This window comes from Myotis lucifugus, unplaced genomic scaffold (genome assembly GCF_000147115.1).
Source record: "Myotis lucifugus unplaced genomic scaffold, Myoluc2.0 scaffold_22, whole genome shotgun sequence".
Classification (NCBI taxonomy): domain Eukaryota; kingdom Metazoa; phylum Chordata; class Mammalia; order Chiroptera; family Vespertilionidae; genus Myotis; species Myotis lucifugus.
Window position 1 is genome coordinate 5158328 of NW_005871070.1, and position 20396 is coordinate 5178723.

General features: G+C 42.5%; 1 pseudogene; it reads left to right on the forward strand.

The window, feature by feature from the left end:
• Positions 1-942: 942 nt before the first annotated feature.
• On the forward strand, positions 943-16406 carry LOC102423861 (annotated as a pseudogene).
• Positions 16407-20396: the final 3990 nt, after the last annotated feature.

Consider the following 20396-nt stretch of genomic DNA (forward strand, 5'->3'; position numbering starts at 1 on the left):
ATGTTCACTTGGAAATTATTTCTTCCAAATCTTCAGCTCTCAAAGCAGCTTATTTGCATCCCTTTTACAGTCAAACCTCGGTTCTCAAATGTCTCCCATCTCAAACAATTCAGTTGTCCACCAAATTGTTCATGGAAAAATATGTCTCTGTTGCCAAACAAAACTTTGGTTCTCCACCTGACAACCCTTTCATGTTGATGCCTGTGATCAATCACGTGTCTCTCTGGCAACAAACAAAGGAGAGAATGAGCAAGTATGAATTAGTTTGCTGCTAAACCTCACATTGTTAACATCTCAGGAAATTGTGCTGTGAATATTTTCATCATTATCTTGCTTTTGTTGCTGCTTATTACTATTCTTTACAGTAAAGTCACCATGGGTCCTAAGAAGTTTAGTAATAACAGCAAAGTGAAAAGGAAAGTTGTGAGAACAGCAATAGAGTTTTAAAAACAAAGAATTTGAAAGCATGATAGAGGTGTTCCTGTGTCTGATCTGGCTACCGAGTATGACACAGCAAAGTTGACGATTAGCACAATTTTAAAACAGAAAGAGGCCATCAAGAGTGCTGATGCTGCTAAGGGTGTGAAAATGCTCACGAAACAATGGTCGTAGGCAATTGAAGGGGTAGAAAAATTATTGTTGCTTTGGATAAATGAAAAGCTGTTCGCCGGTGCTAGCATTTTGGAGGCAATGTTATGTGTACAAGGAACGATGCTGCCTACTGACCTCCTGAAAGACACCCCTGGAATGAGTGCTGAAAGTGATTTATTCAAGGGAAGGAGAGGGTGGTTGGGTAATTTCAGAAAAGAAGTGGCATTCATAGTGCAGTGAGGCATGGGAAGGCGGCCAGTTCTAACAAAGTAGCTGCTGATAATTTTGAGAAGGAATTTCAAGAACACATAGAGGCCAAGGAATTTGTTCCCTAACAAATGTTCAATTGTGATGGACAGGCCTCTTCTGGAAGAAAATGCCAAAGAGGGCCTACATCACACAGGAGGAGAAGTCATTGCCAGGACACAAGCCAATGGAGGACAGGCTGACGTTATTATTGTGTGGGAATGTGAGTGGGGACTTTAAATTGAACCTCTTCTCATCTACCATTCTGAAAACCCACGAGTTTTCAAGAAAAATGTCGTTTAAAACAAGCTGAATGTGATGTGGAGGGCTAATAGCAAAGCCTGGGTAACCAGGCGATTTTTTTATTGAGTGGATTCATGAAGTGCTTGCCCCAAGTGTGAAGAAATACCTTCAGGAAAAACAATTGCCACTCAGGGCCCTTCTTGTAATAGACAAAGCTCCTGCCCACCCTCCAGGCTTGGAGGCCCAGTTGGTGGAGGAGCACAGCTTCATCACTGTTAGGTTCTTGCCACCTAACTACTCCTCTCATCCAGCCCATGGGCCATTTCTAATTGTAAGTAACTCTATACAAAGGCACCGGTTCAGAGGTGCCTTGAGGTGACCTCTGAAACGAATTTAACCATCAGGGAGCTCTGGAAGGAACATTTTAATATCCTCACTTGTTTGAGGCTCATAGACCATGTAATCAATCTGGAAGACATTGTGGCCTGAGCCTGTTGCTGAAAGAGACTTTGAGGGCTTTGAGGATGGGCCTGTGCTTGTTGTGGAGGGTACTGTGTCTTTGGGCGAGTCCACGGCTTGGAGGTGGATGATGATGATGTGGAGGAGTTGGTGGAGGACCATAGCACTGTGCTGACCACTGAGGAGCTCCAAGACCTGCAGAGGGAGCAGCAACAGGCGGCAGCTGAGGTGCTCTCTTTAGAGGAGGAGGCGGGGAGGGAGGACATTCCTACTTCACTAATCAAGGAAATGCCTGGGAAATGGGGAGAAATGCAAAGTTTTATTGAGAAATATCACCCCACAAAGAAGTAGCAAACTGTGCAATAAACTTGTTCAGTGACAATGCAGTGTTTCACCTCAGGCAATTGTTAAAATTCAGATGAAAAACAAACATCATTGGATAGGTTCTTAGTGAGTTGGGCCCAGTGAGCCTGAAGCAAGTTCTAGTGGAACAAAGAGGCAAAGGGAGAAAGATCCCAGAAAAATGGCTACCTGACCTTTTTATGGAAGGGGACTCCCCTTCCAAACAATAACATCCCTCCATCCGCACTCCCCATATTCAGTCACCAATAGCTGTCAATATTAAAGGTAAGTTCGACTGTGTACAGAAATTTTCATTTTTCACTGTACATTTCATTTCCTTTTTGCTAAATTTTCACTTACAACTCATGTATTTTTTGTTTCTAAAGTGTTTATTTATAGATTAAACAGTACATTTAACATGTATATAAGAAAGGTTAAAACAGGGAATCAGTTGGGGGTCTTGAATGGATTAATTCAATGTACATTATTTCTAATGGGAAAAAATGATTCAGTTTTCAAACAAATCGCTTCTCAAACAGCCTCCTGGAACAAATTATGTCCAAGAATCGAGGTCCCACTATACCAGTGGTTGGCAAACTGCGGTTCGTGAGCCACATGCGGCTCTTTGGCCCCTTGAGTGTGGCTCTTCCACAAAATACCAGCTCTTCCACAAAATACCGACTTCTGCGCATGGGCCACGAAGTTTCAATCGCACTGTACGTGCGCACCTGCAAGTGGTATTTTGTGGAAGAGCCATACTCAAGGGGCCAAAGAGCCGCATGTGGCTCGCGAGCCATGGTTTGCCGACCACGGCACTATACCATTCATGACGTTCCAATGTTAGTTGTTCATATGGGCAGCTGATCAGTTTGCTGAAGATCAATTCCCCAAAGTCATCCAGCCAAATTAAATTCACCAAAAGTCAATTGAGGAAACCAATTTGCTTAAAACAAATTTTTCTACAGGTCTGTGATTTATTCATCATGAGGCAGAAACCTTGTCTGATTCATGCCTGGTGTTCTTGCACAGCTCAGCATATTGCTTGGGGCATCAAAGGGGTTAGTGGATGCTTAGTGCTTATTGAATTTAACTAAATATAATTGTAATACAAATGAAATAGATTCATATTATTCTTGCTTTCCCTTTGTTCACCTTTTCTATCTTAGTTACAATGTGTAGACCACACCTAGCCAGAGTATATAAACCTTAAGAAGTTTTTCTGCCAAGTCTGTCCTGCAGGTATAGAGTTTCCATAGATTTATGTGAGAAACTCAGCCCTTTATTGGATTTAGAGCCTCTTGGTTCCCTAGTAGCTTGTATAATGCTTGTTTTACTGTAACTTCTAAAAAGGATTTATCTTTGCTTACACTTGTTTTCTTGTCCCTTTCATTTAGTTCTATTGTTGTTTCTCTTTACATAGTTGATTCATCACCACTGGTTATGAGAAATGGATTAGACATATTTTCCTGTTCTGTCACATCTGACAATACCCAAAGTCCAGGGAAACTAAGGCAAGCTGCTAGGACGTCTGCGGATGAGGGCAGTGATGTGGATGCGGCAACATTGTTGGCTGCCCACCAGCAGCAAATCCACCCCTTCCCTGGTACTGGGTAGCCATATGCCCCAGGGATTGTGGGACTCTTCCTGTCTCCAGGGGGAGAATTATGATTAATCCAAGTCAGTCTTAGTAATTCATTCCCATTTGCCATTGAGTGGTTAGGAGTGAGCATCAAACCCAACATTGGGCAATGAGATGTAAGGGGATGCCTGCTGGGGGACTTCAGAAGGTTTTCTCACTTAGTAAGAGTCAGAACAGGGAGATTTATTTCCTGCTTTGGATGTTGCTAGGTGTGCAGACTTGGCGCTTGTACTGTTTCTCCGGATTACAAGGCAGAAAGCCAGAAGAAGCACCGAGAAGTGGATTCCAGGCAGACTTGTGATGTTTAGCCACCAATGAGCCAATGCTTTAGCTGCCTTACCCCAGAGTTCTGTGCTTAAGCTTTGGTACCTGGGTTTTCTGCTATTTTCAGCTGAAAACATCCTAATTAAAACAGTAGGTGTTGTATTTTACAAAATGGTTGAGTTCCCTGACTATGAACATTTGATAGATGTCCCTCAAGTCCTCTGGTCTCAGCCTGGCATGAAGTCTATATGAAGTGAGAGTCAACAGTTCTGTGATCCAACTCTGGTGCTACCATTTATTTATCAGCTGTGTGACCTTGGGGAAGTTGCTCAATTTCTCTGAGCCTCATTTTCTTCCTCTATGCATTTGCTGTGTCCCACATTTCTAGAAATCGGAGTCTCTTACCAGCCCTCACTCCATCTCTGATCCTCATAACACCTAGGATGAGGATTTTGAAAAGTTTTGCTTTTTAGCAAACACTTTCTAATAAAAAATCTGCATATATTATGGATTTCAACTGGCCTTCAGGAAATGGTGTTAGTTCTTAGTTCATATTCATGCCATTTATGTTGGCAAGAATGGCCTCTTCTGTGTTAAACAAAAGAGATAATGTAATTGCTGGTAGCTTTTAAAATACTTGTGGAGCGAAAGGAGTAAAGCTTTTAGAAGACTTTTATGCAGGTTATAAAAATATGAATGAACATCTTTCAAGAGAATCCTGGAATAATTAAAAATAAAAAGTCAGACATTTTCATTGGAATCCCTCAGTAGATTATACAAGATCTGAAATATATGTCTCTTGTACCTTTGGCTCTCCCCTTACTTGAAATATGCTATAAAGAAAAAAATTCTCCTTAATTTTGGTCCTAGTGAATAATATACTGGGGTTTTAAATTTTGGATCTGGTGAGTAAATAGAGCTAAGATTCAAGTCTAAGTTTCTAATTTCAATGTCCAATAATACTTAACTGAATAAAGAAATATTCCATTCATTTATGGAAAATCCTATATTCAAGATAATAACAATTAGTGAAAATGTAAGCTCATCATGATATATTTTATAAAGGCATTTAGTACAAATTAATATTTATTTCACATAACATCTATTAATAAACTAAGAGAATGAATGAAGACTTTCTTAATATGGTAGAAAAAAGTCAATCTCAAACCAATAGCTAAATTCATTCTTAGTGCAAAATACCAAAGGCATTCCCAAAGCCAGGAACAAGGTAGAGTTGTTCACTGTCACTGTTATTTTTTGTATATTCTAGCCAATGCATTATGACAAGAAAAATACATATAATTAGACATATAATTATTAGAGAGGGAAAAATAAAATCTCATTATTTATAGGTAGCATAATCGTCTGTTAAAAACCAGAGTATTAGCTTAAAGACTATTAAAACTAGTAATAGAGTTTAAAGAGGTGGCCACTCACAAAATCTTTTCCTTATGCTTAGCTATAAGCTTACCAAGAAATGTGTAGGACCCATATGATGTTATAGTGAGGAACCTGATCATTTTTTAAATCCTTATCTGAGGATATGTTTTATATTGATTTTGGAGAGAGAGAAACATCACTGTGGGAGAGAAACATTGATCAGTTGCCTCCCACATGTGCCCTGACTGACAGACTTATCAGGGAAAGGACCTGCAACCTAGGTATAGTAGGTCCTCAGGTTATGTTGGAGATCCACTGCTACTGTGCGACGTAACGAGATTTTTGCTGTAAGTCGGAACCCACGTACATAAGCACCTACGTCACTCACATGGAGCACATACACAGCAGTAATGAAGTGAAACAATAAAAAAAATTTAAAAGATAACAGTTCCTGACCTTTACTTGTGGTAAATACAGTAAATAATAATAAAAAAATAAAGCACATATATACATACGTTGAAATGATGGAACTTTTTTTTAATAAACAAATGGAAGATGGCAACGTAACCACGAAACAACGTACTTCGAGTCCGACGTAACCCGAGGACTGCCTGTATGTGCCTTGACAGGGAGTCAAACTTGCAATCCTTTGATGCATGGGATGACGCTCCAACTAACTGAGCCACCTGGCCAGGGCTGACCAATTTGTTATATTTAACTTCTGACTGCTTTTAAGTCTTACCCTTTCCTCTTTTCTTTGTACCACACATCTGGAAAGCTGATAAGAAAGTTCCTTGTCCTCTGATGGGAGACAGCCCTGTCCCATGTGGTAACATACACTGAGTGGCCAGATTATTATGAGCGCCCCATCAGTACTTCATTGACACTTCCAAAAATACTGAATATTGAAAACTTTCTAAGCTAATACTCTCAAGGTTTTATTATTATTATTATTATTATTATTATTATTTTTTATTATTTGCATAACTAATTTACTTCATTGTACTGATGGGGTGGTCATAATAATCTGGCCACTCAGTGTATACACCAAGTCCCTTACTGCCCCAACCACAGTAAAAACCCAGAACAATCTCCTTCCCTGCTCTTGCAAGCGAGTTTGGACCTGCTAGAGAGTCCTTCCCTGTCTTCCCCAGGTGCCTGAATTATGTGAGTAATAAACCTTTTCATACCCTCTTGATGTGTGTCTTCAGTTTGACATTGGAACTAAACTTTGCATGAGGATCCCTCCTGCTTTTGCAGAGTGACCATAAGGAATATATAGCAGATATACTAGTAAAAAGATTGAGATTAATAATAATAGCTAGCCCTGGCTGGTTTGGCTCAGTGGATAGAGCGTTGGCCTGCAGACTGAGGGGTCCCAGGTTCAATTTTGGTCAAGGGCACATGCCCAGGTTGCAGGCTCGATCCCCAGTGGGGGGTGTGCAGGAGGCAGCCAATCCATGGTTCTCTCTTATCATGGATGTTTCTGTCTCTCTCCCTCTTCCTTCCTCTCTGAAATCAATAAAAATATATTAAAAAAATAATAGCTAACATTTTCTAATGCTTATTATGTTTTTGCATACTGTTATCAGTGCATTGAATCATTTAATTCCTACAAAACTCTATGAGTAAGTGACATCACTATCTTAATTTTATAGATGAGGAAAAAGAGGCCAGAAGTTAGGTATTCTGCACTAGGTCACATAGGTGACCACAGGTGGGGTCAGGATATAAATCCAGAAGTCTGGTTCCAGAGCTCTCTCTAAGCCACTACATGGGCATGAAAGGTGAAATGGAGGCACAGGATGTTGAAGGGAACTTGTGTAAGTCACACATCCATAAAGAGGCAAAACCAGGATCTGCCCTATTGCCTTTCTGAGTTAATAATTGACATTGATATACTGCTTCATAACTAAAAGGCATGATACATACATTATTTCATTTGATAACCTCAACAGTTGTGGGAAGGTAAATTAGTAGGGGTACAAATCTCCTATTGTCCAGATGAGGAAACCGAGAGCCAGGAAAGTTCTGTAATTAACCCAAGATGACATACGTGTTAGCAAGATATAAACACGGTCTTTGATATCACATTTTTCATGGTACCAGGTGTCTGTGTTCAAGGTGCTCCTGGAAGCGTGCTTAGATGTGGAGAGGCTTCCAGATGTGAATCATCCAAACTGGAGTTTCCTCGGAACCTGTATCTGATTTGTGGGTGCTTCTTCCTTCCTGGCAAGTGCCACGCTCTGGTACTAAGATCTGGAAATGGTCAAAGTCTCAGAAGGTGCTTTATTGTCCTGTTACTTTTAATCCCAGTGAGGCTGAGCCAGGGGATGTCTTGCTAGGGACGACAAATACCAAGGCAGTTATGGTAGAGTCTATCTTGTAGAGATGGTTGCTCTTCTGCCATGTGACTTTGCCGTCTTCCCGCTAAGAGATGCAGTCTGTTTCCCCATCCCCTTGAACCTGGGCAGCCTCTGTTTCTGCTTCGGCAGAGTGATGCTGTGCAATTTCCAGGCGTGGCCCTTACCTGGCCTAGCAGCTGCTGCTTCCTGCCTCTTGGAAGCCAGACACCATGCAATGAGAACACCTGCCCTGAGCCCACAATGCTCAGAGAGCCCTCGCCCCTGTGTGAGCGGTGTTGGAGGCTGAGACACGCTGTGGGGAGAAAGAGAAGCAGAGGAACACTTGAAAGTGGGTCCTCCAGCCCACGCTGCCCAGGCTGTCACCCCACATAGCAGAGATGAACTGCCCTGGGCCAGACCTTCCTAAATTTCTCATTTATGAAACGTGGCACAGTTGAAGCCATTAAGTTTTGGGAGTGGTTTGTTATATAGCCAGAGATGACTGAAACTAATAATTTTAGGCTCTTCCTAGTACTACACAACTGAGAAGTCAACAACAGCCACAGCTTTGCCTCCCATGTACATGGAGTTGCTTCTCATTTAGCAGAATGAACCACAACTGGAGTGGCCACTTGTCATCAATAATCATTTTCAGCTCTCAGGTGCTTAGGTCTTTAAAGATAACCCCGTTTACCATTAGGATTGGATAGTTCCCAGAGAACTCATTTATACATGGCTGAGCTAAAATATCATGATTTGTTTTGAACAAGAGTAAAACAATAACTCAATTATGTAATTACATTTGTCTTATTTTTTGAAGTTTCCAAAGTGCTTTTTCAAATCTACCATCTCTCTTAATCTTATTAATCCCATTTTTCCCCATAAGAAAAGAGGCTCAAAAAGGTTATAAGACACGCTAGAACCAGGGGGATAGGATGGGAGGTAAGGCTAGAATCCAGATGTCTTGGCTCATAGTCTGTTTCCAATCCAGAGCTAACCAACCTGAGAGTTAGGCAACCCAGAGAGTGGATGGCAGGGAGTCCTGCCTCCAGCTGATGATTTATCCATTATGGTAGGTGTATGTTCAATGAAACTTGCTTGTTTCCAAGACAACAGAACTCAAACGAAAACCTCAATTGCTTGGGAGGAGGCAGATTCACTGTCATTTCCATCCCTTTGAAGATTGCACATTTTGATGGGCAAAGTGCCAGAAAATAATTAAACCAAATAGCTCCAGAGCAGAAGAAAAGAGACATATATATAAATGTGGGTGGCATTTTCTTGCCATGAGAGTCTTTCAACATGACAATCCAGGAAAATCCAGGGATCAACCCCTTATAAAAAAAAAAGAAAACCTGGAAAGAAAAAAAGGGAGTACCTTGAAGTGGAGAGAAGGGAAGGATGGGGGGGGGGAGGGAAGAAGCCACGGGCAAGGGGGAGAAACAGACCTGGCCCTCTGTCTTCTCCCTGGTCCCCACGGGAAGAAGCAGTGGAGGAAGCAATCAGATTTTAACTGGAAATCCTTATGTTGAGTCAAGTGGCTTGAAGCATTCATTTTGTTTTTATTTGCTTTTCTTGTGAGGTATCCACTTTGGCTCTAATTTCCCGATTTTGCTGAGGAGATCAAGAGATTTTGAGCAGAGCAGAGATGGAATACATTCTCCTGTATTGGCCACATGCCAGATTTTATTACAGTTTTTTGTTAACTTAGCTTATTATGGAATGGAAATTTGGTCTCTAAGACCTGCGAAAGGAATTTATTCCTTTTTTGATTTCTTCCTTTTTTGTCTTTAATTCATTCAACCATTATTGAGCAGCTATTCTATAGAAGGTCCTGCCCTAAGAATTGGGTATTCAGAAATGTCTAGGGTACACCATTTAGTGACTCATGTTTAATGTACCCACTTGCCTGGTCTTCATAGCTAAGTAATGAAAATTCCATAGTCCTGTTGTGAGCTACAGAGTGACTGTCCAATACATGGCTTTTATGCATCATTCATGTATTCATGAATTCATGTAGTCAACAAATAATTACTACCTCTTGCTAAGAACCAGACACTTTGCTACGTGTTGGAGTTTTAAAAAGTGAACAAAAGCAACATGTATAACAAAGAATTAGTATCCAGGATTTATAAAGAAACTTACAAATCAATAAGAAAAGAACAAATAAATCAATAGATAAATGAATAAATGATATAAACATGGGATTCACTGAAGGGGAAAACATAAAAAGCTAAAAAGCATTTGATAATATGTTCACCTTCACTTAGTGAGAGATAGAAATTAAAATCATCACAAGATGTGACTTTATTTTTACCTACTCACGTGGCAAAAGTGAAATATTTATTAATATCCAGTGGTGTTGACTTTTAGGAAAGGGGCACATTTCCTGTATTTCCGGTGGGAATGGTAAAATGGTCCCTGATTTTGGAGGACAAGTTGAAAGTATCTATTAAAATTGTCTGTACCAAGAACAATTGGAAACAACCGAAATGTCTCTGGAATGGATAGATGGGATATGGTATATTCATATGGTGAAAATTTTACACAGCCATTCAGAAGAAAAAATTAGAGCTATCCACATCAACATGGATTGATGTTGAAAATATATTGTATAGTGAAAAAAGCAAGTCGCAGAGTTCTATGTACTCTATGACCATTTATGTGGGAAAAACACAAAAAAATCAATACTCCATATATTCTATGGTGTAGGTAAACAGCCTGGTACAGATATATATCAGATATAATAATAGTGCTCTCTTGGTTTTTGGTGGTGGAAAGGACTGTAGAAGTCCAAAGGGACTTTATCTACAATACTATATATTTTATGCAACTATATTATGTATAATTTATTAGTGAAAAATTAGCTAGACGGAAACAGTGAACAGAACACAATCCCTGTCTTTGAGGAACTTATTGACTAATGACCTTATCTATGGGCAAAGCTGAGATTAGAACCCAGATTTTAAGTTTCATAGTGCAACCATCTGCCTCTTGGATGTATGATAAATTTAACCACCTGTGAATAATCTCATGCTCTGACTTGCTTTCTGCAAAGTGATTGCTTTTCAAGTTGGTGTAAAGGTTAAGGTATTTTATTTCTTTCTTTGAGTGGGGAAGTGGGTGGATTTTTCACTTAAAAAACTGTTTTATTGAAATAAATGAATAGATGCCAAGAGTATTTATAATTTATGTGTAAGCTATGCAGAATAACAGTACAATGAGCACACTCACTACCCTCCCTCCCAGTCTCATCCATTTTCAAAACGGACACTGGTGAGGATATTTGGACTGTCCCATCACAGACAAGACCTGAAGGGCTTGGTGGTCTTTCCTAGTCTACATCAGTACCATTTCCACAGCTCTCTAGCAGCCAAATAAGTGAAAGAAATAGCACTGTTTGGAAAATTGGAACCTTCTCTTTGTGTGCTAAATGGCTAAGCAGTGATTTACCTGGGTTGCTTCTAGAGGGTGAGCCGGCACACAAAGGTCTGAAAGATGCGTCTAGAGGTAAAGAGCGTCTAAGTGTATTTAGCAAAAAATAATGCAAAACACAGAATATAGAGCATGGAGGAAGCAAACTGCACATTTGCTGTCTGGGAAGTAATGGAACATTTATAGCTTTGGAATAGCTAGTTCAGAGCTGAAGGAAGGGAGATCCTTGTTTCGGTCAATGAACAAATCAGTGTTCTTTGGAACTCAATGGGGAATTAAAGGAATTTACCCATTAAGTAGTCCATTTTTGAGGTTCTTCAAGTCTTTATCTGAGAAGGGATTTAAGTAGGAACTAGATAAGACTGTACCCAAAATACAGAGAGCATAAGGGACAACACACTCAACACATGCAAGGAGGGAGAGGGAGAAGGGAGGGGGGCGAGGGTGGACGGAGAAACAGAAAGAACTGAGGGATGGGTGGAGTTGAAGGCCACAGTTTGTCTCCCATGATCTGCTAAGGTGTTGGAGGCTACAACCTTTTACACACATGGCATGAAAGTCTCACAGTCACATGTTGTCTTTAATAAATGATAGATGTTTACTCCAAATAAAGTTAGAAAATTTGTAAGAAATCAGAACTAAAAAGGGATGAATAAGGAGTCCTTAGAAGCTCCTGGCAGCCATTTGGGGCCCCCCAGAAGGTATGCTTCCCAAAGTCCCAATTTCTTCTTTGCAGACAGTGCTGGAAACCTCACTCCTTCCCTCACCTGTTGGGTCCCCAGACAGAATACAGGATGCGATATTTGGGACATACTTACACTAAGAAATGATTTGTTGTTTATCTGAAATTCAAATTTAACTGGATGTATTTTTATTTTCTAAACCTGTCAACTCTATGTTTGTTATATATGCTTACCCTTGTCCCTCCCCTAATTCCTTTTCTAATTCTGATCAAGTCAAAGTTCTATATCCCCCAAAGACCCCAACTGCCTCTGAAGGGGCCCTAAGGAAGGAAGGAATGTACCAATCTCATTTCTATCCACACCAGGACCCCCTACAATGGAAGACCATCCCATCATTTTGAAAAATTTATGATGACTATTAGTCACAAAGGTCTTTCCCTTCAATATCTTCACAGTGAAGAGATTGGGATGGATGTCATTGGGCAAGAATATTCAGGATTAAGAATTATAATCTTATTGCTAAACCGAGGCGTGGCAGAAAGATTCTGTTACCAGGAAATGCACACCCTTTCTCATAGACAATCCCAAACACACCTGGAGTTCAGAAGATGGGCAAGGCATTTCTTTACTGTTCCCATTGGGCTATTCTCCTACCCAATCTTAGTTAGCCTTGGAGGAAATCTAGAAAGTCCCTTCCATTTTGCCCTTCTTGTAGTTGAAGCCAAGGAAACCTGTTACCTTTCCTGTCCTGGGGAGGGGCTGATAGAGGGCCATGACTTCAATAGAGAGAGGATCTAAGTCAGAAGTTGGCAAATTACATTTGTAGGGAAAATCCTGCTCACTGCCTACTTTTGTACAGCTCATGAGCTGAGAAGGGGTTTTATATTTTTAAATGGTTAAAAAAATCAAAAGAAGAATAGTATTAAGTGATATGTGGAAATTACACAAAATTAAAATTTTGGTGTTCATTGTTTTATTGGGAGACAGCCATGTTCATTCTTTTATGTATTGTCCATGGCTGCTTTCATGCTACATAGGCTGAGGTGAATATTTGTACTGAAGCCCATGTGGCCCACAAAGCCTAAAATATTTACTATCTGGCCCTTTTTGAACAAACTTTGCTGACCATTGATTTAAGTAATAAACTTCTCTTACAAATAGTAGCTGTTTCTCTGAGAGTGTAACTTTCAAGTGTATTTACTATCTTGCTTACAAGATCTTCTTCCCACCAGGACTGCATCATTGAGAACCTTTTGGCTGTCAGGGACAGAAAACCCAACTCAAAGTGCCCTTGCAGTCATGTTGAATCTAGCTGCAGTGGGACTGCTCTACGCGTACATTCATGTTTATGTGAAAACTTTGTTTTGGATTAAAAATGAATTACAAAAAATTCCACATGATCTTGGTTTCTCTCCATCTGCTGACCTGCCTTCCAGTGTGTGAGCTTTATCCTTTATCCCTTCTCCAGAGCGCCCCTGCTGGTAACTGAGTGGCTATAGCAGTTTCAGATCTGACAGCCTCACTCTATGCTGGCTCCCATTTGACACATGTGGCAAACAGAGAAAATGTTATTTGTACACATTGAGATTAACTAGGAGGATTTGTGAATGTCTACATAGGGCTTGGTGAAAAAATCCATACTATCTAATAAAAGGGTAATATGCAAATTAACCATCACTCCATCACAAAGATGGCAGCACCCATAGCCACAAGATGGCGGTGCCCAGTCCTCTCAGCCCCGCTGGAGTCCTCCAGTCCAGAGGGGCGGCCGCTGAAAGTGGGCAGTGTGAGCGTCCTGGTGGAATGCTTGCTTCGTCGCTGTGGCAAGTACAATAAAAGTTGGCTCCAAAACAGCCTGTTTCTGAGTCTGGGAAGGAGGGGGTCCTGATAACTCTTCTGCTGGCTGCTCAGGAAACAGCGCTGACACTGCGGAGAGAGCTGTTGGGGAGGAGGCGGTAACCGCCGCTGCAGAGCCAGAGCAGAAGAGGCAGGGGAGCTGGAGTGGAGGAGGTGGGGTTGCCTCTGCTCCCGCAGGGGTGGCGGGTGAGCCGCAGTTCAGGAGCCTCTGGGAGTGGCAGCACCAGGCTATTCAGTGCTGCATCCAGTCCCTGAGGCATGCCCGCCAGTGCCACCATGCCAACTGCCCACAGCCGTCCTGCCAGAAAATGAGGTGGGTTGTGCAGCACACCAAGGGCTGCCAGCGCAAGACCAATGGAGGTTGCGGAGTGTGCAAGCAGTTCATGGCCCTTTGCTGCTACCATGCCAAACACTGCCAAGAAAACACATGCCCCATTCCCTACCACCTCAACATCAAGCAGAAGCTCTGCCAGCAGAAGACACAGCACCACTGGCAGCATGTGTAGCTCATGCGCCAGCGGATGCCATCATCAACACCCGCACCGTGCCTCAGCTGAGTCTGCCTTCCCCTCCTTCAACACCACTCCGGTCCCCCACACTGCATCCCAGCACACCCTGGACACCACAGCCCCGACTCTGCCCCAGACCTCGCCTGTGAGCATGTCACTAGCCGGCTTCTCCAGCATGGCCAGAACTCAGCCCCCCACCACAGTTTGCACTGGGAAGCCCACTAACCAGGTGCAAGTCCCACTGCCCCCCGCCCAGGCCCACCTGCAGCAGTGGAGGTGCCCAGCAGATTGCACGTGAGGTACAGCAGCAGCATTTGTACTGGGTGAGCACCAACAACGGTATGCCCCTGAGGCACAGTGACCCCCGAGAGCCAGATGGCCCCCATGGGCCTGAATGTGACCCAACCAGGTCAGTGGGCCTGTTATTCTATCCCCCCCAGCCCCGGCAGTGGCAGCCAGCACCCATCCCCCAGCAACAGCCAATGTGAGGCATGCCCAGACCCGTGATGTCTATGCAGACCCAAGGTGCAGCCACCTCAGAGCATCTCTCCAGGTGCCCTGCAGGACCTGCTGTGGACCCTGAAGTCTCCCAGCTCCCCCAGCAGCAGCAAATGCTCAACATCCTCAAGTCAAACCCTCAGCTGATGGCAGCTCTCATCAAATAGCACACAGCCAAGTAAGTGGCCAGCCAGCCCAGCCTTCAGTTTTAGCCCAGCCTGCTGAATCCGAGCGCCATGCAAGCCAGCGGGCCACAACCTGCTATCCCTCTGCAGCAGCAAGCAATGGGAGGCCTGAACCCCCAGGGCCAGGCCTTGAACATCATGAACCCAGGGTGCAACCCCAGCGTGGCGAGTATGAACCACAGTACAGAGAGATGCCACGGAGCAACAGCAGCAGCAGCAACAACACTGTGAGAGGCATGTCCGACTGTGTGATCGGGCCTAAACTGGCAGTCAGACATCTCCCGAGGGGTCCCAGATTGGAGAGGGTGCAGGCTGGGCTGAGGGACACCCCTCCAGTGCATGAATTTTGTGCACCAGGCCTCTAGTATGTTTATAATCATTATAAAAAGAAAATAACAAATTTTAGGAAAGACATTAAATATATGACTTGTATAAATCTTAAAAAGAAAAGTTTTCAAAAATTTAAATGAGAAGCTTGGCCTTGCTTGCATAAAAGTAATATTTTAATTTACTATTTTATGTTTGAAATGGTTACAGTAATTTTTAACCAAGACTTTAAAATCACAATCTCTTCAATTGTGATAGTTGTTCATATAATTAAGTGAAAAAACATGTAAAAATTTTAAACAATCATTTTAGATCAGCTTAAATTATATTTACAAGATTTGTCAAAGTTCTTCCTTTATTTATTGTATTTATTTATTTATTTATTTATTTATTTATTTATTTATTTTTGTTGTTGTGGATATATTTTTCCATTGCTTTTTAGGGAGAGTGGAAGAGAAAGGGAAAGACAGAGAGGAACATTGATGTGAGAGAAACACATCAATTGATTGCCTCCTGCATGAGCCCCAACCAGGGCCTGGGCCAGGGAGGAGCCTGCAACCAAGGTGCATGCCCTTGACCAGAATCAAACCCGGGACCCTTTGGTTCAAGGCCAACACTCTATCCACTGAGCAAAACTGGCTAGGGCAGTTCTTCCTTTATTTTTATTGACAAATGTATTATTAAAACTTCTTATGATGGTAATGGATTTTTAATCCAATAGAACTTTTGTATACATGGTTTTAGCAACCATGTTTCTTGGATGTGATTAAAATGGCACATAAGCCACTAGTGGGAAAAAATAGCTTGTTTATAAAGACAGAGATTGGGGGCCATTGCTTGGAGTTGTGCCTTTGAGGAGCCCCCAGACCCACTGCCCAGCTGCATCCTGGGCTGCAGGCTTGCATGCTGCATTCCTTCGACACCTGGAACGTGAAAGTCCCCAGTAGCGTTAAGAGCCCCTTGCTCACTGGGACAGCTACAGCTTTGCAGAGGGTGTGTGCTCTGTTGATGGCCGGGGGCAGAGCACCGCCCTTGCTGTACTCAGTGCATCCTAGCAGGTGGGTGAGACCTAGATGGCGCTCTGTAAGACTGCTGCCTGCAGGGGCCTGTGGCATGCCATTGGATCCTGCTCACCTGTGTCCATTTTCTGAGGAGCACTAGGTGAGGCTATCTGCGGCCAGTGGTGACCTGCCTGTGGGTTTTGGTCACCCTTCATGCCCTCTTGTCACCCCTAAGGCAAAAGGATCAATGTCTTTAGAACCTCCCTGGCCTATTTGCGGCACACTAATGAGCTCTGCCTGGGAAGCTCCACCTTAACAGACGCCTCTGCAATGTTTCCTGAACAACTGAAGAAGGTGATTGAGGAAAAAAGTACCTTCCAGGACGAAGTTGAACTCTCATGAACCTGGGTTGTTTTGGAAACATCTTTTTCCATTTGTTGTTGTCAGCTACACGTTATGTGTACATCCATATATGTGTGTTGCACCAAGGATTATGATATACCTCCTTACCTTGTCAGTCTGCCTTTGATTAATATAATCTATTTTACCTAAAAATAAGAATCTTACAGCAATAAGCTTCCACTTACCTCTCTCCAATCCTTTGTGTTACTGCTGTATTACATTTAACTTCTACATCTGTTATAAACACCAAAATATATTGTTATATTTGTATTATATCATCGATTGTTATTTTTTAAAATAGCTTTATTGGGAATGCAAATTCACATATCATAAAATTCACCCATATTCAAAGTGTACAACTCAATGGTTTTTGGTATATTACATAATTCAAAATGTGATAAAATACATATAACAAAGTTTGCCATTTTTACTTTTAAGGTACATTTCAGTATATTCACAATGTTGCGCAACCATTGTTGCTATCTATTTCCAAAAACTTTTCATTACCCCAAACAGAAACTCTATAACTAATAAGCAATAACTCTCTATTTTCTCCTCCCCACATGGTAACGTCTAATCTACGTCTGTCTCTATAAACTTGCCTCATTTAGGTACCTCATATAAGTAGAATCATATAATACTTGTTCTTTTGTGTCTGGCTTATTTTCCTTAGCATGTTTTCAAGGTTTATCCATGTTGTAAAATGTATGAGAACTTAATTTTCTTTTTAGGCTAAATAATATTTCATTGTATGTATATAACATATTTTGTTTACCCATTCATCTGTTGGTGGACTAGTTAATGATCTTTAAAGGAAATTAAGAAACCAGAAAAATGCTCCTTATATGCTTATCTCTGTATTTATTATTTATGGAACGTCTCAGTTGCTCATGTAGAACTGGATTTCTCTCTGGTGTCGTTCTCTTTCATCCTGGAGGGGGCAGAGATGCCTTTGTTACGGTGGAACTGCGACTCGAAATGTTCATTTTACCTTTTCTTGGGTTAAAAGGATGTGAGGTGGGTACCACGGCCCATTTTTATCTCCGTGGAGCCTTCGCTGACACTCCGATGCAGAGAGTAATTGTTTGTGCCTGGGCCACATTCCCTCCCTGTGTTAAACAGGCGTGGAAGCATGGACGTCCTCGTGTGGGCAGACAGAGAGGACTGTCTCTCCGCAGGGAAAGGCAGGCCCCAGGCGGACGCTCAGCAGGACACAGCCATCTCCAGGCGGGACTCTTCTCTTATTTCTGCTATTTGCCTGTCCATGAGGACTTGTGTTAGTGAGAAAACAGAACATGAATATCGTTTCCTGCTGGGAGATACTTTGAGTCCTCTCCCAGGCCTTTGGGACGCCCCTGTGGGAAGAGAGCGTGCTGTGTGTTAGGCGCTGGTGGTAAGCAACACCATTCATTACCTGCTGGTTTTCAGACTGTGTGTCAGCCTTCTGATGGCAACCAGAAGTGACTGTGGATCTCTAGAGACCGAGAGTTCTCTTTCTGAGTAATGGCCTTGGTGAAGAGGGGTTGAAATTCCACTTTTCCCCTGAATGTCTTTATCATCCTGTGGCTTCATATTTAAGTACTATTTTCTGGAAGTCATTCTTCTCAACAATAATTTGGAAGGAAGTTGCTTAGAGGCATCAAGGAGAGGGAGCAACTTGGGTAGAATCAAAATGGGAGAGAGATTGAATTCCAGGTTAAATCCCCAATCTGTCCCTTAAGGCTGAGGCATACACACGAGAAAGCAAGCAGCAAACAGTGGGTAAACACGCTGGACTCTACAGTAGGTAATGGATATTGAAGGATGATCTTGTCATGCATGCTAAACAGATACTTTTATGGGTTTAAATTTAATTAGCACCTGGAAATTAACAAGGCTAGAAAGAAGGGCAATGTGTTGTTAAGTGATGGCGATGGATAAGTACTGTTTGGAGCACATAGATAAACGAATATTTAATTTGTAATGCATAATGAGCTAGGTGTCTATAAACAATTTGTTTTTCAAGTTCCTGTCACAAAACAAAATAATATAATCATCCAAGGTCAGGAAATTACTGTTATTACTGTTTTCCTTTGGTTAAATGTTAAAATCAGTTTGTAGGTAGATATTGATTTGTATTGTTCAAGTTGGATAATATACATATTTTTATTGTCATACTTTCTGCTGCTTCTTTAAGGGATGGGGCATAAAAATAATTTTTGGTCCTATTTCTTTTGCTCATTTACTTCAAGTATGTGTGTTTGGTCAGAGTGTGCTCCTAGAGCAGCGGTTCTCAACCTGTGGGTCGCGACCCCTTTGGGGGTCGAATGACCCTTTCACAGGGGTCGCCTAAGACCATCGGAAAACACATATATAATTACATATTGTTTTTGTGATTAATCATTATGCTTTAATTATGTTCAATTTGTAACAAAGAAATTGGGGGTCACCACAACATGAGGAACTGTATTAAAGGGTCGCGGCATTAGGAAGGTTGAGAACCACTGTCCTAGAGGAAGGGGGAGCGGACTTCTATATCTTCTTTCCTAGCCCCTTTTAATATTTAGAGCATTTGTTTTGTTGATGATCTTTTAGGAGGAGAGCCTGAGAAAGAACCTTTAGCTAGACAGTAGAAGAAGGGATCCAGTTTGGTTTGAAAATGATATAATTTCTGTTCTTTCTTTGGTCATAAACTGTATGGCTCTTTCTAAAGCTTAAATTGAGGCTGCCCTTTGCATCCCAAATGGTGTTGAATTGGGGTGAAGTCAGGGTGCTGTAGGAGAACTATGTAGGTCTGGGTCCTGGTCCGGGGAGTCCCACCAGAAGAGTTTGTTCTCTGGTGGAAGCCAGCCCTTTGTGCTGAGCACAGCATGTGTGTACATGAATGTGCAGATCCTCCACTCCCTGGATTGCAGGGAGCAATGCTGTTTCTTGCAGACTTAATCAAGAGTTAAGTAGCTCAAGAGTTATGTGGGTGCCCATCCAGACAGTGGCTCATGTGGAAGGGGTGCACATCCAAGACACAAATCTACAGAATGGATCCCGTTTCAGGCATCAGCTTTGCAACTGACTGCCTTTTTCCTCTTTCCTCAAAGTTGTGTCCTGTATGCTGGAGAAGAGTTGTCTTGGGTGGAAGTGGAGGACAGGGCTGCACTGTTTTTATTTATTGAATAAATTTGTGTTTCTGCTTTATCGTTTTCTTTCTCTTGTTTTTATGCATTTGAGTATGTGTATCTGGGAGTGTGTGGGCAAACCATGTATTCCAGGGAGACGTAGTCACTCATACAGGTCTCTAGGGTTGGGGAAGGGTGCACAGAAGATCATCCCGTGCAGCCATTCCCAAACCTGGGCTCTGCAGCTGGGCCCCTCCAAGGAGCTTCGAAAAATTCAGTGTCCAGGCCCCGCTCCTGGAAATTCGGGGTCAGTCATTCTGAGGACCCAGAGATTTACATCTCAAAAAAGCACCTCAGTGGGTTCTGGTGGGTAGCTGGGTTGGGACTCTCAGAGCCAGTATATCTCCAGCCTAGGAGTGGAGCATTCTTCAATCTTCCCAGTACATAGGGGTTAAATATAAGCCAGATGACACCTACAATCATGAATTTTGGCACTAGAATTACTTTGCCATCTTTGGGCCCTCATGGTCTCTTTGATCTTTTTAAAGTACAAACTCTAGCCTCTCTCTGCTTCCCGCACCAGGAAGCCTTCCACACCACGCAGGTGTTGGGGGTGGGAGTCGCTGTGGGGCGCGGCTCTGGGACAGGTTCTGTAACACGCACGCTATTTGAGAGGGAGTGTGAGTAACCCAGGCCAGGCCAGGATTCTCATGGGCAGGACCTGGTGTGGCTTCCTGCCCGGGCTCTGCTGTGCCCCAGGGATCCAAGAGGCTTTCCTGCCAGTGGGAGGTGGTGAGGTCAGTGCACTGAAGAATCCACCCTGGAAATGAAGAAGGCAGGGGGTGACTGGAAAATGTTTTACAGTGGGTTGGACGCTCGCAGAACCCCAGAGGAAAGC